This window comes from Hoplias malabaricus, chromosome 7 (assembly GCF_029633855.1).
Source record: "Hoplias malabaricus isolate fHopMal1 chromosome 7, fHopMal1.hap1, whole genome shotgun sequence".
Classification (NCBI taxonomy): domain Eukaryota; kingdom Metazoa; phylum Chordata; class Actinopteri; order Characiformes; family Erythrinidae; genus Hoplias; species Hoplias malabaricus.
In genome coordinates, this window is record NC_089806.1 from 23,563,248 (window position 1) to 23,584,630 (window position 21,383).

A 21,383-nucleotide genomic window follows, 5' to 3' on the forward strand; every position below is an offset into this window, starting at 1 on the left:
TTAATTTTTCATTCATCCCCTTTGTCTTGTTTTTTTTCTCCTGTCACTATCGCTCAGTTTGAATCTACTGTTTAGAATCTTGGATAAGTGTTATCAGAGATAACAGCTGGTTTGAAACTGTAGTGTTTTCTTCCTACACTTCTGGCCTCCCCCTCTCGACAGTATGCTCCTACTCCAAAATAAACAAGCTCCGTGGGTGGCGCCCCCAATTCTCTGTGTATGTATGTGTGTGCATATCTCTCCCTGTCTCTTTCTCTCACTGGGTTCACAATTCCCTAGGAGGGCTGATAAAACGCACAATTACACCCATGCACAAAAGCAAGTGCCAAAACAAGACCCAACAGGGCCGAGCAACCCAACAGGGAATGGGCTGAAGACCTGCAATCTGAACAATGGCTCTGCAAGACTGAGCAGGATCTGATCTGGGACTTTATCAGGACTCTATTAAGAAAACAGAACATCTAAAAGGCACCCTTTAAAGTCAAAAGTTGAACATAAAATTACATTTACATATTTACATTTTTTTTATTATTTACTGAAACTTTGTTTTCACTGCTAGCATTGCACCCAAGACTGATGTGTCTGGACTAAACAATTTGGGAAAAGTATCTAACGTTCTAAGCAAAATCACCATGGTGTATTTTTTAAATACAGTGGAACATCTACCTATGAACTTGATCCGTTCCGTGACCCGGTTCATAAGTGAAAAAGTTCGTTTCTCGAGTCAATTTTCCCCATTTAAAATAATGGAAAATCAATTAATGCATTCCAGCCCACCCTGAAAGTCACACTTTTTGCACTGGTATATGTTTACAAAACTCTCAAATTAGTAAAAAAATAAATGTAGCATTACTAAAAATAAAACAGAAATACAGTGGTAACAGTAATAAAAACGAAATAAAATAGTTAAGTGGTTACATATGGCTACCTTGAAGACGTGACGACTGGCTGGAAGAGTAACACAGGCACTGACGGGAGGTTGGGGGGTGGGTGGATTAACAGAGAGTAGGTGGGTGAATGTGGGGAGACGAAGCGTAGATACGGCTTAGCTTAGCACGAATTTCGATGTCTGCTATTTACACTAATGCTAAATTGCTAAAACTACAATTTGCTAATCTTAAAAGCTCACTCAAGTCTGGGCGCGCTGGGAGACTCGCCAAATGTGGCAATTTCCAGCTGCCAGCCGCGGAGGCTCGGGTTCGTTTCTAGAGTCATGGTTCGTTGGTGGAGGCAAAAAAAATATTCAAATGCCCGGTTTGTATCTTGGAAAGTTCGTTAGCATAGGCGTTCATTAGTAGAGGTTCCACTGTATAAATAAACGGTCCAGGTCTGTTTTTATAACCAAGAAAAACCAAGAGAAGAACTAGCTTTAATTCTGAATGCTGAATTTCGAGGGCCAGACTTTTATACAGTTGTTGTTATTTACAGAGCAGTGTTTAATTGCTTCTGCTATATGGAAGTTTAATGTCCCCATTTAAATATTTTTTTCAAGACATTGCTCTTGTTAAATTAGGCTAGAATTAAAATTGTATCTCTCGTGCTTTGAAAACTGCAAAAAATGCATTTTTCAGCCTTTTATTTATACCTTTATACAAAAATTTTAAAATTTTAAAAGCACACAGTATTTAAAGAAGTGAAACCTTATCGCATTCATTAATATTCCTCACTGATTGGCATACAGTGGCAATTTGATCACAGATCAGACGTTTGTGTTGTGGCAGAAATCTGATTCAATGATCAAAGACTTCAGAAAAACAAGAATTTTAAGCTTTTGAAACTATATGAAATTCTGTTTTTAATATAAATAGTGACAAATTTGCAATGTATAAAACTCTGGATGGCTAATAGGTGAAGTGCTTGTCAAATTGAGATTCTTTTAGGCAGTGGTGTTAACAGTCAATATCACTGACTAACAGCACAATAACATATTTACATGACTCCTAATAGCAGATTACACCAATACATTTAAACATTTTACGACTGAATGGAGTTTTAACAATGTTGCTCACCAGAGAAGAACGTAACCTCTGAGTGACCCAAATCTGTTTGCTCTCTCAGAGGTTATGTGGGCCATGCGTGTGTGCGAGTGAGAGAAACAGAGATACAAGGCCAAAACAGAACTGAAACACCCCAGAAACCTCTTTAGATCTACAAATACAACAGAAGATATACATCTTCTCCCCATCAAGATTCACACAATCAAACACAAGTCTCCTATCACAATCACTCACCTCTTTCTCTCTCTCTACTTTAGCTTTTAACTCTGACAGTATCAGAACAATGTTCCTTTATGAGGGCTGTGTGTTTGTGTGAGAGAGAAGAGACAGAGAGAGAGAGAGAGAGAGAGAGAGAGAGAGAGAGAGAGAGAGGAGGAGCAACAGCTGTGACTGAACAAACAGCTGTATCACTTCACTGACCCCCTGACCCTCCCCAGCACTCACTCCCTCCATCGCTTTTATTCTCTTGCTCCCAAATAAGGCTGCATGTGGAGCGGTGAGAGATTTCATCTGCAATGTTATTAATATATGCTGATATAAAACAATTAATTTGTTTTACATTAAAATGGATGATAAAATAGGAAAAATAGAAACAGAAAATCAGGCACTGAATTGAAAGGAACCTGCCCATCCAAAAATGTAGTGATACTACAGACTAGAGACTGGTTCTACTTATAGAATATACAGCTTATAGCTTTCTCTCTCTCACTCCATCTAACCCTCTCTCATTTTGCTACTGTAAAGCCTGACTCACACTACAGCATAATTGTGTAGGAACTGTTCCTATTGATATCGGAATTATATTGTATCGACCACAAGTAAGAAATATATAGTGATATAAATTTTGCATATATCATCCAGCCCTATGTGAACGTCATGCCTGAAAGATGATAACCCAATGAGAGCCGAGCTGGGATTATTTCACCGCTATCCACCATGTTTGTTTAAATCCAGGCCGTGTCTGAAACAAGCGGAGTGCTGTAACTGAGGCAGTATTTGGAGGGAGGAAGGTTCAGAATTGTGTCAGTATTTAAAACTTGTTTAAAATGCTGCCTATTTTCACTCAGGTTGTAATTACTCTGGTGAGGGGAGCGCTGGTGTACAGGTGCCCTGGCAATACACTGCAATATTAAATACTCTACGTCTCTGTTACAAACACTTTCATTTCTAAATACCGCATTGTGAAGTAACAAGAGTGCAAGATACCTGCTGTTGTCCGTTTCAGACACAGCCAAAGTATGTGAGAAACTCACAGTGAAAAATGTCTTCATGTGTGCGGTGGTGCACATTTCCAACATCAGTTAGGATTTTTAAAATCCCGTAGTGTGAGCCAGGCTCAAGTTGTAGCCATGTCTGACACGAGCATTGAGTTGTGCACAAAAAAAGACTATATGATCTCCAGAGAAAAGCATGAAATGATGAAGGCATTCCGATGTCAGGCACATGACTCAATGGTCAACAAGCCCAATATTAAGTGTCAGCTAGAGGTGTATAAAGGCTCCTGGCCCTGGGTAATAGAGGAGTGAAACTGCATTCTCTAAAACAATGAAGCTCCATTAGAGTTGAGCAATTGAGGAGTTGGATGTTGTGACCCTGAACTAATTATCCACATCAGAACCTGAGACTCAATCAAGAACCTGCTATTGACTGAGCACAATCAGATCCTCACAGAAATGTTCCAACATCTACCCTACACTCCTCCGAGTGCAAGCGGTTACAGAAGGAAGCTTAAGGGCTTACATATTTCAACATTATTAAGTTATTCATTCATTCATTCATTCACTCATTCATTGTCTGTAATCGCTTATCCAGTTTAGGGTCGCCAGTGGGTCAGGAGCCTACCCGAAATCACTGGGCAGGAACACACCCTGGAGGGGGTGCCAGTCCTTCACAGAGCGACACACACGCACCTATGGACACCTGAGTCACCAATCCACCTACCAATGTGTGTTTTTGGACCATGAGAGGAAGCATGAGCACCCAGAGGAAACCCACACGGACCCAGGGAGAACACACCAAACTCCTCACAGACAGTCACCCGGAGCGGGACTTGAACCCACAACCTCCAGGTCTGCTGCAAACACGCATACAGTAAATGTAAATTAGTTTATATGCTCTGATTAAAGGTGGGTCAGCATTATTTTCATGCAAAATATTTATATTCATAAAGCCTAGATGAAAAAGACCCACAGGACACAGAAACTGGAACTACTGCCAACGGTCATGAGGTTCACAGGAAACAAGTTTGTGATTTATTATAGAGATGAATTTCATACTGGATCCTTCTGAAACATTAGTAAGACAAATATCAATACTGCAGTGGAGCTGGAGTGCAGCCCTATCAGTCAGTGTATCAGCCTCCTGGGCTGCAGGCACGATGCAAAATATACAACCACAGATTTCACACACTGATCAGAATGGAAAATCAAAGCTCTGCCAAGAGATCAGTCGAGTGAAATCAAAGTCACAAAACTGCAGTAATAAGAAACAAAAGATGTGCTTTTCAGCTCTGGTGCTAGATAGAACCTGTAACACCCTTGCCATTTACCAAAGAGTATTTTACCCAAGTGTTAGTGACAGAAGCTGTATAAAGAATATCACTTACAGTTATGTGAAAAAGTTAGACACCCTCATGATAAACTTTGTCTTTTTGAACATACTTAAACATATATATTTGAGTTTAATTTGAACAGTACTGAGAGATGGAGCTTATATAACTAAACAAAAAAAACTGAAGAGATTATTTATAAAATTTAATGAACAAAATTGTACATTTCTTGCGAGGAAAAAGTTAAGAAACCCTATGCCCTAATAGCTGGTGTTTCCCGCTTTGACTGAAAGAACCTCAATTAGATGTTTCCCGTACCAGTCTCTGACATCGACTGGGAGGTGGTTTTTCCTATTCCTCCATGCAGAATTCTTTCAGCTGTGTGATATTTGAGGAGTTTCTTAAATGCACAGATCACCCCACAGCATCAAGATCCAGGCTCTGATTTGGCCATTTCAGAACTCCCCATTTCTTACTTTTGAGCCATTCCTCATGAATTTACTGGAATGTTTTGGCTCATGGTCATGTTGCATGGTCCACGTCCACTTCAGCTACAGTTTTTGGAAAGATAGTCTCACATTTTCCTCAAGCAACCTCTGATACAGGGAAGAATTCATAGTAGATTCTATGACAGAGAGCTTGCCAGGCCCTGCTGCAGCAAAGCAGCCCCAAACCATGACATTTCCACCTCCCTGCTTCATGTTTGGATATAGACTATATGCTCAAGCCATGTACAAGCTATGTATAAGCCGGTTCATTTTTGGAAAAAAAAAAACCAATAGTAAAAATATTAATAGCAAAGACAATGTGAGATAAAGCGATGCCTGAGTCATAAATGTGTGACACAGTTTCTGTACAGTGCACCATTTCTCAGACTCTAAATAAATCATTTGTTTAGTCAATAACGAATTATTTGTTTACACGGTGAATTAAAGGACATACATCATTATATCATAAAAAATGACTTGTTCGGTGGATGTTCAAATTAATATGTAGCCCCTACCAACCCGCAAGGTTAAACAGAGCAAAACAAACCATGAGTATGGAGAAATTAGTACACTGATTAAATATATTGAAAACAAGTAGAAAAGGGGGGGGGGGGCTACAAATCAGAGCTTCTACTCCTTGTTCTTCAGTCCTGGTGGCCTCTCCCTTAATTTAGCTGTGGCTCATTGTCATTTAAAGAAGCGATGAATATAACCAGGGGTTCTGAACCAGAACAGTGCAAGAAAGTTCCTATGTTCATTTTAGAGCTACACTAACTACAATCTCAAATCAACTAGCACAGACTCTTCTCCCTTGTTCGTATGCGGTACAAGAAAAATGTGCACATATACAGTCACCTCAAGGCCGCCATTAGCACAGATTTACAAAAGAGCAATAAATAAAGCCATCCTTTCTTTCTGGTGCGTGACAAGCTCGGACAGGATGTTCAACAGCCTCTGAACATTCATCTCAACACACTAAAAATAAATAAGACATTGTTCTGCTTGGGCGTTTGTCTCTTTGGCCTGCCTGACATCTCCTCACTTCTAACACAAAGACAAGCACAGAAACTTCCAGAATCCCTCAGCAGTGCCGACAGCAGGAAGAGTATTAGTGAAGGGTCAGCCCAGCGCACCCCACACAGACTTTACAACCACAGCCTGTGACGGGGTGGGGGTGGGGTCTGTGCGGATGCCTGAGGCACAAAGTGACATGTCCAGACAAGAGGACCCCACGGGGCCCATAGGGCACACCCTGAAAATATCAGCATGAAAAGGACAACGGAATCTGAGGAGGTTAGAAGGAAAGAGAGAGACAAAGAAAATAAAGAACAAAATATAGAAATTAAATGAGACAAAGAGAGAAAAGGAACAAGAAGAAAAGTGGGAAAGAGAAAAAAAGAGGAAGAGAACGAGAATGAACGTGAGAAACTGCAAAAGAGAAACAAAAGGACAGAAAAAAAAGGGAGAAGCTTCCACTCCTTTATTTTGATGTTTTCCAGAGATCTCTTTGGTCTGAAACAGTCAATGTTTAATGTTAAGATCATCTGGTCATTTGGAGATCTTTAGATACTGTTCTGAATTAAGCAGGATTTAAAGAGTTTTCTTGCACTTCTGATCCAAGTCCCAGGAGTGTAATCCTAGAAGTGCTGGTCTGACAGATGCCTGCTGCTCCCTGCTGATGTTTGAAGGGCTCAAACAGGCAAAGCCAGAATGGCAGACCACCTGTGCCTTGACATCCACAGAGCTTGTGCTAAGACATCCAGAAATACCCTCTCCAAGTTGGTGATCAGTAATGGAGAAGGACAGTGCTATTCCCAAAGAGACTTTAAAAGCAGTGGTCAGAAAGGAAGACCCTAGAGAGCCTTCAGATGAGTGACACAATGAAAGTAAAGGGAAAATATGTTTAAATGAGCTGTGGTTTTCACTGAAATATAAAGCAGGCGTTAGGAACACACGCACTGAAATATGATTTGACGAAAGGCTGGAACAAGCTGTGACCAAGAAATGCAAGGCTAGCACTTAACTTGAGCCCATCTCCATGGCTTTAAGTACAGAGTGCTGATAGATTCCTCATAAAACACTGGAGAGACCCCAGCTCAGCTACAATACACTCAGAGATCTTATCACACAGAGAAAGATGGAGGATGATGAACAGGTTTTTAAGAAAAGGGCCATGCGTCAAGATAGACTTAATTCTTCTCTCTAAATACAGATTTTCCCACAGATGTTGTTCACTACTCAAATGTAACATCTGCATGTGTGTGTGTGTGTGTGTGTGTGTGTGTGTAAAAAGGACAGATATACTGAAACACTTCATTATTCCAAAAAAGGACACATTAACATGTTTGGATATGTTAGCACTGGTCTATGAATTGTGGGCCTATATCAATATCATGTATTTTACATGCACACCTATGCTGATGCCAATAATGTTGTTTATACATGAGAGAATTTGTGATTACAACTACAAATAAATCTACATATATGCTAAAAATAAAGCAATTAATAAATTGCATTGGGCATTGATCGCTGAAACTGTTTTCTCTCAGCGTTTACATTTGATTTCTTTTTGTTCAGTTTCGTCTTAATTATAGGCAAAACACAGCATGTCCAAACCAGACGCTGTGCTTTTCTTTGGTATGAGCTGCCTGAATTGCTTGGATATCCTCTGCATTTCCATGTGGCAGAATCACGTGACTACAGTTTGGTAGAGTGGTTTTAAAAGGCACAGTACATGAACACACAGTGGGGAAATAACAAAACACAAATAACTGATATAATCGATATAGACAAAATGGTCGATTAAAAGTTCTGAATGTCAATTTTGATTAATTTTTGGATAATTGCCCGGCCCTATCCTCAGCTCACTGAAAACATGCACCTGTGCCTAATGCACGGAGAACACTCTCAGAAGTTTAAATTAATGCATGGAGCAAATAAATAAAGTGAGGTGATAGTATTCGAAAGTCGAAATTTTGACTTATTTTTACGGCCTAGTTAAAAAGCTTTGCCTGGGCAGACTAGGCAGTAAAAATAATTAAAACAATTTTTGACTTATACCTTATAGATTTAGGAGAGAAAAAAAGAGGGATAAGACTAACTAAGACTAGCGCTAGGCAGTGGGTTTAAAAGCTTGATTAAGCTATATATCTGCTTCGGGGACTGTCTGACAGAAAAGGGAGTAGTCATGCCTGATTAGCTGCTCAAATGCACACACATTCAGGTGACTGAACAGTTGTCAGAATATTGGTGACTTGTCTTGCAGTTTGATTAGATTCATGAAACACAAAAATCACCCACACCCACATATGTACAGCTTATTGTCCTGGTTTTAGGTTCTGTGAGCACTGTGACAGATGTTAGGAAAGTTAACAGGCCTTCTCAACAAGATTGGTACTCAGAGTCTAGTCTGCAAGTGAAAAGTCAGTTATTGAGGTTTATGTTGGAAGCAAGAAACTGGGCAGGCGTAGGGATCTGGGCAACTCTGACAAGGGCCAAGCTGTACTGGTCATAATGTTGTGATCAGAGTATCTCCAAAACAGCAAGTACCGTGGGGTGTTTCTGTTTTGCTGTGGTTAGGACCTACCAAAATAGTCCAAGGAAAGATAACCTGTGAACCAGTAAGCAGGGTCAAGGGCACCTAATGCTCACTGACACACAAGGAAGCGAAGGGGTCTGAACAGACACAGCCCCATACAGACCAAGCTGTGATACACTTTGTTTTCTAATAGCTTTCTATCTAAGCCAACTTTAACCTTTTCAGCAACATGTGACAGCAGCCGTTCTGTGGGAACGGACCAGGGGAGCTAGCCTACACTCTCAAATACATAAGTGATCCTTGGGGCAACCATGACTGCTTCCCTGGTTCACTGGCTGTCCTTTCTTGGACCACTTTTGCTGTTTTTGGAATGCTCTGACCCAGTCGCCCAAGTATCGTTATTTGGCATTTGTCAAAGTCATTCAGATCCACGTGCTATCACATTTTTTCTGCTTTCAAAACATTAACATCTCAAACTGAGTCTTAACTTGCTGCCGAGCATACCGCACCCATCAAAATAGTGCCATTGTGGCTGATCAGTGTATAAATCACAGGTTTGTAGTATATGATGCCAATTCACGTGACCAAAATGTCACCAAAAATCATGCTCTAAAATCATGCAGTGAACGCCTAATTTAACCTTACTCTAATTTTTGTGAACAAACTGCACATTAATATGAAACAAACTAATATTTTGAGGGTGTTGCCTAAAATGAGAAAGAGGTTAATGGACTACATTTTCTTGGGAGGTGAGAAAATACAGTGAAAAGGGAGAGGGGAGGAAAGAGGGGAAAATGAGATGGGGTAGAGGGGTTGGTACAAGACAGGGACAGGAGCAAAACAAAAGAAGCGATAGAATGGAAGACAGGGCAGCACAAGGACAGTCCAAGTTCACTGCCTCCATATGGCAAACTGCAGCGGAATGGAGCGAAACCCTGGGGAGGAAGGTGTGACTTACCCACTAGCAAACACACCACAGACATTGACAGGAGAGAGAGAGACAGAGAGACAGACCACCAGAAGCTAATGAGACCTTCTGTCTAGGCTTAACAGTAGCACCATGACTAGATGAAGCCACCCCAGCACTGGGCCAAGCAGTAACTGGACATTGGGCTCTGGAGTGATGGAGTTCTATCAAAAACTTCTGAGAATATGTGTTTCTTGATGGTGATGCCCTTATGGCTGAATGCAATCACATCTTCATAGCAATATTTCAAAATCTTAGAAAGTGTTCCCTGAAATTTAAACGAACATTTCAATAAACAATTATCACAGTTTTGGCCATATAGCCTGTATTTAATTCAACAAAACCTACGTTTTTGTGTGTTAGCAACCATAGCACATCTCGTCAAAGCTGCCAGCAGGGCTGCAGAACACGGTACTCTTAATGCAACACTGCCTCTGATCCTGCAGAAGTCTCTGTTCCAATTCAGATTTCAGTGGGTAGGTCGAACTAAAGTGTTATTGGTAAGAACAGTTTACTTCTGCGAATGAATGCTAACAAAACCCACACGGGGAAAGAGGGAGCTACAGAGTGTAACCAGCATTGTTCAAACCACCAGCAAACTTCAGAAGTACATGCCAAAAACACACCCGTCTACAAGCAGCTGCGAGTGTGTGTGTGTGTGTGTGTGTGTGTGTGTGTGTGTGTTTACATGCGCAAGTTAAGGGAGAGGAAAAGCACATTCTCAAACTCTCAACTGTGACTGGGGCTGCTCTGAAGTAGTCACAGGACTTCCTTTCAAAACAACACTTTCAAAACTGCTGAAAGAAAACGTAATGAAGCAGCCTTAACAACACACGTAACACACCCTTTAGCCACATAGAGAGAGAGAGAGAGACACAGAGGAAGAGAAAGAGGAACAAAGAAACAGAAGATGACACCAACAGCCACCTCTGTGTGAGGGCTGTTCTTTCGATGTACACTCGTATAAAAGTGAATGTGATGTTATTCTACAGAATGGATTTACCCACCGTGTGAATACCTACATGACACTATACTATATAGATTTGGAAAGTCCAAGAACTTATTTCCCCAAAACTTGAAAAACCCACTCATGCTGAATTATGAATAACCACCTTGAGCTTAGGGCTGTGTTGAAAATACAGATGCAGCAGTGCATCAAGGACAAGCCTGCCGCGTGTATCAATACAGTGATGACTGTATGAATGTTTCTGAATGTGCTTTGACATGGAGCCTGAATAACCCGTGAAACACACGTGGACTCAGATTGCTGCAATTTTAGTCCTTTTTATCTGTATTTTAACTTTGTAGAGATTCTTGTCCTGTGCTGCTGAATACTGCCAGTACTGTGATACACTAGGATACGCTACAGGCATAAGTTTTGACTGGTAGCCTATATCAGAGCTAACATAATATCATTCCAGAATATTTCCTTTACTGAGTTCACCTCAAGTTTGTTTGTAACAAATGAATATTACAAAAATTGTAGTCAATATTTCCCCATCCTTATTCCTTTTGATCACTATTATGGTAGGTAATGTAGGGTAAATATATTTATCTCTTTAGTACATATTATATATCTCTTTAGTACATTCAGTATGTTGCATCATTGTATTGAATTGTACCAGCATCAATTTCATAATGTGTAATGCTCTTATGTAATTTCCACTACCCAACTGATATTCATTGTTTCAATTTTGTTTAGTTTTAATTAACAGATAATTATATATGTAGTTTTTTAAGAACTTAATTTCAGCTCATATCACCCATTCCGAGCTGACTGTCTCCTACAGTAACACTGCCATGTTTGTAGGCCTTACTGCAATGCTGCTGAGTGCCATGGCAACTGGTGTCTGACAGACAGCACTGCTATTGATTCTCCTTTTTCTTCTGCTTTCAGATCATTTCCTTCCATTCCTCTAACTGACAAAAAACTAGCCTGCCAATGCCATAGTCCAGCTTTGGCAGTGCCCTGTCTGAAGTTGTCTGTCAGACCAGCCAGAGACTATGCACTTGGTGGAGTGCACAGCGAGCTGCTCATATACAGCACTGCCACTTTACACGCTATCACACTCTGGGCTGCAGACACCTACTTCATCTGACAGGGTGCCACAGCAGGAAAACTTCACTTTCAAATGTGAACGTGTACACAAACACACACACAATTCTATGAGAAACTCGTCCCACACAGCACATGTGAAGTGCTCTCTAATTACAAGTTACATAGAGCAACCAGTGACGTTCTTGCTCAAGGACATCAAATCCAATGCCATGTTTTAAACCACAATAAGCTGTTAACATTTCCCAGAGAGTCCCATACATACATAATTAGTGCCTGCGCCTGTCTCCTAAACATTTTGTTATGTGAAATGAGACACTGAGGTCTTCATCTACAGCATACACTATGATTTGGTTGATTACCAATGACAGTTCTAAAAACTACCAGATCATTTAGGATGACTGATTATTTAGAAATATTAAGTATAAATATCTGAAATCAGGCCTAAAAGTACATCAGTGTGCCATTATAAAACAAGCAAAACTTGACTTGCTGCTTAAAATGTTATTAATGATATGTCCACAACCAACTTTATTTTTTCTCCCAAGTAATAATAGTGTCCTGTTCTACAGTTCAGATTAATGATTGTTATGTGTGGAAATTGTCATTGCTACCAGACTGAGTGGAAGTATATGATACTGGGTCCTCCAATCATGGATCACTCCAAACCCCAGAATTATTTTCACCATAAACATGTAATTTTATTACATTAAATACTCATCAAAAAATATATATAAAAGATTACCAAATAAAATTTAAAAAATTACCAAAAAGGAAATCTAAAAAAAATACATATAACTATTTAAATATCTTCTCCATGATTCAATGTCTAGCTTTTACCCTCACTTTACCGCAGTCTTTCAAATGTCAAACTATTTCAAGACCTATTGCCCACAGACCGTTAAGACATGGTTCTACATAATGACTCTACTGACCTCACTTTATAGCTTTTAGCCCAGGCCCCTAATTAGCTTGGGCTAAACCATGCTCACCCCCAGGTGGGACATCCTTGAAATCATTAATGACAAATACATAAAATCTTTAAAAAAAAACACAAGCATGGACATGTCATCTACATCTTACCGGCAAGTACATTTATTTTCTACTCATTCTAATTCGTTTCAATACCAGCCCAGCCCTCCAGCCCTTTTAGTTAACTGAGGGCCCTTCGGCATCTACAAAAAGGGCAGATGGATGGACCACGTTTCCTTTAGCAGAGACAAGAAGTAACAGTTAAGTATATTATATATTTTCACATTTAAAATGCTAACAGAAATACTGTCTAATATCCACTACAGACTTAGTGATGAGGCAGGCCTTAACCTCATCACAATGATGTATGTAAGTACCACGATAGATGCCCATATTCTTGTCCTGTAGTGCTATTTGGCCCTTTTTATATTATATTATATTTTTATGTGAAAAGCCAATTCTTTAATAATTCATACATATGTTTAAATAAAAGACACATTACAATTTGATACTGTATATTATACACAGGATGTGTTTTGAAGCCTTCAGGTTGCAAATGCCTAGTTCAAAGCAGCCTAAATCTATCAAAGGCAAGACCTACTCCTGCTGGGCAATGTTTGTGTGTTTGTGTGTGTAGTTCTAGGCTGGCACTTTGAGGAAAACTTGCCCCTCATCATCCCACTCTTCATCGCCTCTCACTTCCCCTCTGGCCAAGCGGAACGGCTGGGGGGCTCACAGGCCGTCTGACTAAAACAGGAGGTGAGAGCTCACTGTTCTGAGAGCACTGGCATGTCAAACATGTCAACTGCAGCAACACAGATACACATTATGGCAAGGGAGCTACAAGCATAAAAACATACAACTACAGTGTCACAAACATGACAAAGTCATACTTATTTTCCAAAAGGAAATATAAATAAATATACACTAAACCCAGATGCCAAAAAGCTTTTTGTGTTTACGGACACAAGTTTCTTATGCTACATTAACACAATCTATTATGCTAAATACACGGATTTCGTTTGAACAGAGGAAGGAATTTGCATTTAGCTTTTGCTTTGGGTACACTGCCACATCAATGTTCACAGAAGTATAAACACATACATACATGTATGAGAAGCTATGAGTTTCATGTGAATTTTAGCATTAAGATGCTATTTTGGCTACTCTTATAAAAATAAGGAACGTAAACATGGCATGAATGTGACCAGCTACAGGATTTTCTCAGTAGTATTACAGTGTGAAAAGAAAAGCTGCTGACGGCTGAAAATAGAAAACAATATTTGTCTGAAACTAAAATTGTGTCTATTCACTTCAGGAATGCAAAACACCATTTATGTCGATTGTAAGGATCAAACCTTTTGTGTGAGACCATAGAGGCACATAGAGCCTGTGTTTATGTGCCTCTCTGGGAGAGAAAGCAGCTGCAGATGTGGCCCATAATGGACAGTCTTAGCTGGAGATTCCCCTGGAAAACTCCCTAAAGTTGAATGACCCAGTACACAGAGGCAGAACGCATGAATGCAGCAGACACCATTTTTTAGACTAGCTCAGGGCACAACAACAGATGTTGGGACAAATGGCTGCAAACGAAGTGCCCTGTGCAGCTTTACACATCTTGTGTTTCAGAAAGTCCCTTGTCATCTGAGCAGGGAGACAAACCAGAGCAGGCTGCATGAACCTGAACACACACTCGCACACAAAGGGCAGTTCTGGTGAAGTAGGAGAGTCCTGTTTCACACAGATGTAATCTGTGAATAATCACATTTCACTGTGGAGCACAGAGGGGACTGAGCCATATGGCCAGAGTCTATCCCCAACACACACTCCTGATTTTACTTTGGTTGCTATGCTAACCAAAGAAGGGCAAAGCTGTAAAATTACAGGTTACATCCTCCTAATATTAGCTTCTCACTGCGAGCCATCACTGCCAGCCTAGACAAGCTGAGGACACACAACACAGGCCTGTAATCCTAACCCAAACAATTCCCCACTCTTCCTTATTGTCATTTGCTTAGGAGGCTGTTATCCATGGATATAGGCAGTCCTAGACAAGACAGGAAGAGGTTAAAATGAACATCTGATGCATAAACAACTGAGAACAATGTAAAAACTCAAGCTGGACCACGAGAGAACTTAACCCATGCAACAAATTATTATTATTAAGGGCCAAACAACCATTTTAAACCCAAAAACACAGATTTTATTTTATATAATTTAACAAAGAAATCAGTTTTGAAAACACACACATCCCAATAAGCCAGAACATTATGGCTACTTCTTGTTTCTACACCCACTGTCTATTCTCTTGACTACACTGGTACTTTGTAATTTCACAATTCCAGACGGTAGTCCAGCTGTTGCTCTGCATACTTTGTTTGCCCCCTTTCATGGCCTATGCCATAACCTGACACACACCTCTTCAGAACTGCAAATAGGTGTCGCTTCGACACAGATTGCAATGTGATTGGTCAGTAGTCGGACGGACACTGTTTATGCTGAACTGAAGAAGTACATAAACTCCTCTTCACACCGCAGACAGCAGCAATTTCATAGCAAGAAATATGCTCAGAAATGGTGTGGACATCAGGGATGAATAAAAATGTCACACAAAAGAAAAATACAGACGTAGCCGGGAAAAAATTATGAGAAGATTGATCACACAGGAAACATATGCCGGCTTTGTATTTGTTACTTTCCTGGCACCTCATGTACACTACGGTCTGTCCCAAACAACACCCTACTCCCTAAATAGTGCACTTTAAAGATTTATATAAATTAATTCTACTACATCACTACATTGTATACTACACAGTATAGAGGAAGATGTTTGAGATTCAACCCTAGTGGGTGGTGGTGTAATTCCAGAGCGAATCAGGCATCAACGCAGAAGTATAAACACTCACAATGGCATAGGGCTCTTGCGTAGCCTGCGGCGTATGCAGGTCAATGCAGAAGTATAAATCAGCCTTAAGGGGTTTAAAATCTCCAGCAGCATGATGCTGTGTGGATCCTCACCATTGAGGAACAGAGTGAAACAATGCCAACAAAGTATACAGGGCAAGGTGTGGACTAGAGTCTGTAATTGCAAAACTACACAATGATCATATATGGTCAATAGATCTGAGAGAATGAACAGTGAGTGTAGAAACAAGGAGGTGGTCAAAATGTTATGGCTTATCAGTGTAGAAAAGATAAAATACTACATAAAAAGCAAGAGTCAATGGTCTAATGGGAAAAGTGTGTCGTATAATACAGCTGCAGTGGTGGAACTCAAATATGGCATTACTGTATTTCATTTGACTCCTGTAATCCGGTCATGCGCTATACAATAATAATGCAGTATAGACTAATATAAAGCTGACAAATTGCTGATTGCTTGTTTGAGGCTAAGCCTGAGGATCCTGGTGCATTCCTGGGAGAGATTACTAGAGTCAAACCTCACAGTAAAGTCTACGCATAAATACAGCATGGAATTACACTGAAACTCTCACATTGTGACATATTCTTCAGTACACTCCTCACAAACACCTAGCATCAGCTTGTCAGTGCACTCTCATGTTTAACAAAAGTCCTGTGATTCACTACAGCACTTTTTTTTTTACTGAGCAGGGCTGGTCATTACTAGTTTGCTTTGGACACTGCGAAGCTGTTAAAACAAAATGCATTAACTAACTGCAATCAAGGAGAGGCTAAAAGGGGAAAAAATATCACAATTTAATTAAAATATATGACTGTGCAGCTCTGTTTCAGAAAGCCAGCATGAGGCCCAGCACACAACCCTGGTCACGGGCCAATATCGTTATGATTTATGAAGATTAGGCCATGCCAGATGTCTGCCTGACTGTTTGTTTACAAACACTTATGACAACATCAAAACTATAAAACAATTTTAGAATTATAATTCCATTTTAAAAATGTGTTTTGTGAAATAGGGGGAGCATTTCGTCAATGCAGCCAAGAAAAACGAGTTGCATTTTAGATCTCACGTATTTGACCAATCCTTGTTTAATGCATCAGGACAAACAGTGCACCAGGGAATGGATTGTTGGACAGAGAGAGCCTGACGAACCTGTAGTTTAAAGCAGCTCAGAAAGATAACTCACTGTAGCATATAAGAATCTTGGATTCAGCTAGACTTTTCTTTTATCGCATAATAATCCAGCTTCCATGGCACACTCAAGCCTGACTGAGTAAATCTCAACAGGTACAGGCTTTTATTTTATGCTCTAATGTGCCGACCAATGTTTCCACAATCACAAAAATAAAATTAACTACTCAAATTAACAATGTATTTAGTGATTAGTTTGCCTCTTTGATACACAATGTATTGGCATGCCGTTATAAAGCCCTGTTTTCCAGAGGGGGCACTGTTATCCACTCATGTACAAGAATGACTTGGTACTTTAATAATACGTAGTTGGAAAATAGTCCACGCAGTACCTGCAACACACAAAGTAAAAATAATAATAATAACCACTCTAAATGTTTATCCATGAAATTTTCACACAAGTTAAAAGACGACTGCTGCATTCAAATAATGTAGTTTTTTAAATGTTTAATTGGATAGTGACAATATGTTTAAATAGCTAATTATGCTTAGACATTGTTAATTACATTAGGTAAAAATGCACTACTACAATGTCCAGTGGAGGTTAGTATTTTCATAGCTGTAGTTCACAGACTAAGCAAAGCTTTCTGCAGTAAGTCTGCTCTGATGATGATGATGATTCACAATATTACTGTGAACATTACTGTATCATGAAATCACTGTCTTTAATTGGTATTAAAAGTCATTTTGGGCTTGAATATGACTTCAAATAGCAGCAGATAGTAGATAGGTTCAAACACATATACAGGAAATGTTATATTGTCTATACCGTTCTCTCACAGTTAGAAGCCTGATGAGAACACACATTTCTAAGAATTATTGCCACCGATGTCTATTTTACAACTCATTTTACTACATTTGGTACTCTTTTTATTATGATTATTACTACTTTATCTTAAACTCATTATATTTTTATTTAGGTCAGGCTGTGAAGCACATATTTATGAAAATATTTACTGTTCCCATACATTAAAAAATTATAATAACACAAGATTAAACAATAAAACAAGATATTACTAGAACACAAAGCAATGGACTAGCACCCATTTGCTCATCTTCAGCACAAGTGTGTAGGGACTCATGGAGCTTCAGGAAAATATTTGAACCTATGGCCTTTGGGTCAGGTGTTGAGAGTTCATAGCAGTGGTCAATACAAGAACTGCCCCTGACACCTGACAGTGACAAAGAAAGAGCTCTCTGTTGTTCAGACTGGGTCAGAGGAGCAGCTAATGCTTCAGCAATGCATGAATTCACAGACACTAAATTTACAACGCGTGTTAGCTACTTGGAATTAAACCCATTAACCCAATACCACTTTGCGATAGCTAATACTGTCTTTCTATATTTAAGTAGGCAAAAATGGAGCTCTAATCAGCTACCTAACGTGCACTTATTGCTGACACCTGTTCAGTTGCACACAGAGGTAGTTAGCTTCTGGAGCTTAATGCAATCAAATCCTCACAGCAATGTTTCGACCTCTACTGTCAAGTCTTCCCAGGAGACCAGAGGCTGGTCAAAAAACCTTAAATCAAAGATTTCAAAAGAAACATGTCAAAAAAGAAAGTGTTTGCAAACATTCAGACATCAGTGACCAGCTTTTGACCAGTAAATAAGAATCAATGATTAAATAATGGCTCTCTCTGTAGTGATCAACGGTGATGGTGTACTCAGCATCAGTGGAAAGGCCCAATGACCCCTGTCAGTCATTGATATTGATCTGCTGCCTGGAGGATTTTAATACCCAGTACCAGCAAGTTCGATTTAAACCCATTGATGCTGGCTTCACCATATACGTGCCAGCTCATCACGTCGTGAAAAATTTATCACACGGGGTTGTTCTGTGCTTCTTTGTATGCTGGGCTGATCTGCTGAGGAGGGCGTGATCGGACTCTCATGGTGGATGATTACTACCCTCGCTAAAGTAACGCTAACTGAACTATCGTTTATCTTTTATCCCAAAACCTAGGCGGGTGCTATCTAGGCAGTTCAGACACATGAAAGGGGTGCTAATTTGAGGATTGTAAAAGCTGCTAAGAATAAAATATAAACTACAAGACTAAGAGTGCTAAGCCAAAGGCAGAGACTACCCTTCATTTAATTTCCAGTAAAGCAGTCCAAGTTAATCGTTTTTCAGATTCATGAGGAAAAGATATAAACACATTTAACAGAAACTTACACAGAAGCCTCATCAGTTCAAATCTCAGTTCATCACATTCATCCTTTGCCTTTTTAAAGATTTAATTCATGAAAGTCTTGCATTCAGTTCAAGTCTTAGAATTTAAATGCATGGCTCTAGAGGCGCCAGTCCATTGCTCACAGAACTCCAGTCGAATGGTTTGGTTTGGACAGTTAATTCTTTTTTGTCTATTTACTTTTCGTAGTAATGGCGTTGCTACGCATGTTTTCAGCCTCATAGCACTAACTGGTGTTCTCACGGCAGAAACATGGTCACAAACACCTGTGGATTTCTCCAAATATAAGAAATGAATTGAGTGTTATTTTCTTCTCTCTCTTCAAGGACTGTTTGTTTGACGGAGGCAGAGTTTTATGTTCAAACAGAGGTACTCCACGATCATAAATTTCTCGTGTTGATACAATGAAAAACCTGTGCCCATTGACCCTTTTGGAAATTAAATAAAAGCTTTGGAGTACACGGCTTGTACACTGTACTACAGGCTTTTTCATGTGTCTGAAGGGAACCGAGGTGTGGACTGTAATTGAGTTTAAAGGAGTTGGGCGTGGAGATGCTTCGGGTTGTTCAGTGTAAACCCCAACAATGACACACCCCAGGGTCTGCACAGGGACAGAGACATTGGATCACGTCTCAAACGACCAAGGAACACCAACAAGTAGTTAAAAAGAGAAGACGCGGTGTTATAACTGCGAAAGAGCCCAAAAAATGAGCCAAACTAGCCCCAAACATGCAGCTACCTACGGTATTAGAAATGACGACTACCGTTAGCCAGCAGCACAAACGCCGCACACGAATGAAATTAATCCTGCAACAACATCACTGAAAGTCTGCTGAACTCAGCTAGCCGGCAAGCTAAAAACATTACATATGCTGAGTGAGAAAACACAGCTGTATTAGCTATATGTCACCAGCAGTCTGTTAACTGAGCTCTAATCATGATTATCTTCATGCACTGCCCTGGCCGGTGTGGCTCGGAGGGCGGGTTACCGTTAATCTCCGAGGCGAGCTGTGCTCCTAGGATTTAAATTAACACTGAAGCGGATGAGACAGAAGTTGGCTCCCTGTTCGCCAGCTTCTGATTTTGATTTTTTTCGTTCCGCCTTAACTGGTTCAGCGGTTACCGCTACATCGTTTAGGGTGGAACGACAAATTCAAATTAAGGAGCTGGCGCCAAAGGGAGCCAACTTCAGCCTCACAGACACAGAAAGCGGTCCGTTAGCTGGGTTAGCTGTTAGCTAGCGAGCCGTTACCATGCAGCGGTCCGTGAATAAACATAAACAGGACTCAGACTCACCTCTGTCTCCGAGCTCCGAGGGTTTAATCCTCCTGAGAACTGCTAATAGTTTCACTCGCTTTCGTAGGTTTAGTCGCTTTAAATGTACCTCCAATGTGTCCACAAGACAAGTGTATCGGAGCGTGGCTCTGTGCTTGTGCGTGTGTGTATGTGTTTGAACGGGTGGAGGGAAGGAGGGAGGGATGCAGTGATGGTGTTGAGCGGGGCGGAGCTCTGGAACTCGTAGCGGGGGACGCTCGTCTTTATCTCGGTGTCTGAGGAGACGGTTGGTCGCATGAGCGTGGAGGAGAACCGACCTCTCTTCAACACACCCACCGGGAACAGCGCGCTAAAAACCGCACTCCAGCTCTGGTACTGAGACTCCGCTAGCTGAAAATGTTCTCACAGACATTTCCCTTGCAGGGGGAAACTAGAAACATAGGAGAGGGACTAAAACTGCAATTGACACTTAAATGAAAATAGTTTTTTTAAGTGTTTCTGCAATAATAAGTTGTTTTCGTGAGAACTCGGGGTAGGTTTATTTCGTCCTGACATTAATTCATTTCCCCCAAATGAATGGTGTAATTTATTAGAGCGCGATTTTCTTTGAGATTGGCGCCCTCTGGTGGACTACCCTTGGAAGAGTGAGGTACATCTCCACATCACAGAAATCTGGGCCTCCTGTCACCAATCAAATCCGTATGACTCGGTTCTGATCTTCTAAATGATGTATTTAGAAGTTATTTCCAATAACAGACACACCAATGACTTAAAATTGGTTTAGATTTAACTTTACACCTTTGATTTCATGGAGTACGCACAGTTCTAAGAACATGTAATTAGTCCCCACAGCTATCTTCACTTACCCTTTGCAGCCCACTCACATGCAAAGAAAGAAAGAAAGAAAAGAAAAACACCCCGCAAACTGCCAGGATAAACTCTTTGGTTCAATGACATAAGAAACCCTGGCTGTCTGAATATATATAACTACTAATACAGACATTTTAACGAGGTAAAATAATTGATTTTTCACTGGAGGGGTGATTTGAAATTCTCTTGAATGTCATTCAAAATTAATACTAAATATATACTCGCTGTGGCACAACAGTGTTTCTCCAGGGACCTGGAGGTTGTGGGTTCGATTCCCGCTCCGGGTGACTGTCTGTGAGGAGTTTGGTGTGTTCTCCCTGTGTTCGTGTGGGTTTCCTCCCACAGTCCAAAAACACACACTGGTAGGTG

General features: G+C 40.3%; 1 protein-coding gene across 3 annotated transcripts in view; it reads right to left on the reverse strand.

Moving 5' to 3' along the window:
- The window catches only part of ralgps2 (Ral GEF with PH domain and SH3 binding motif 2), a 150,735-nt gene extending 130,354 nt beyond the window's left edge, over positions 1-20,381 (reverse strand). For all 3 annotated transcript variants that reach the window (XM_066676136.1, XM_066676135.1, XM_066676134.1), the window contains exon 1: positions 20,166-20,381. The gene's annotated coding sequence lies outside the window, so the exon portion shown is untranslated. The remainder of the gene's footprint in view (positions 1-20,165) is intronic.
- Positions 20,382-21,383: the final 1,002 nt, after the last annotated feature.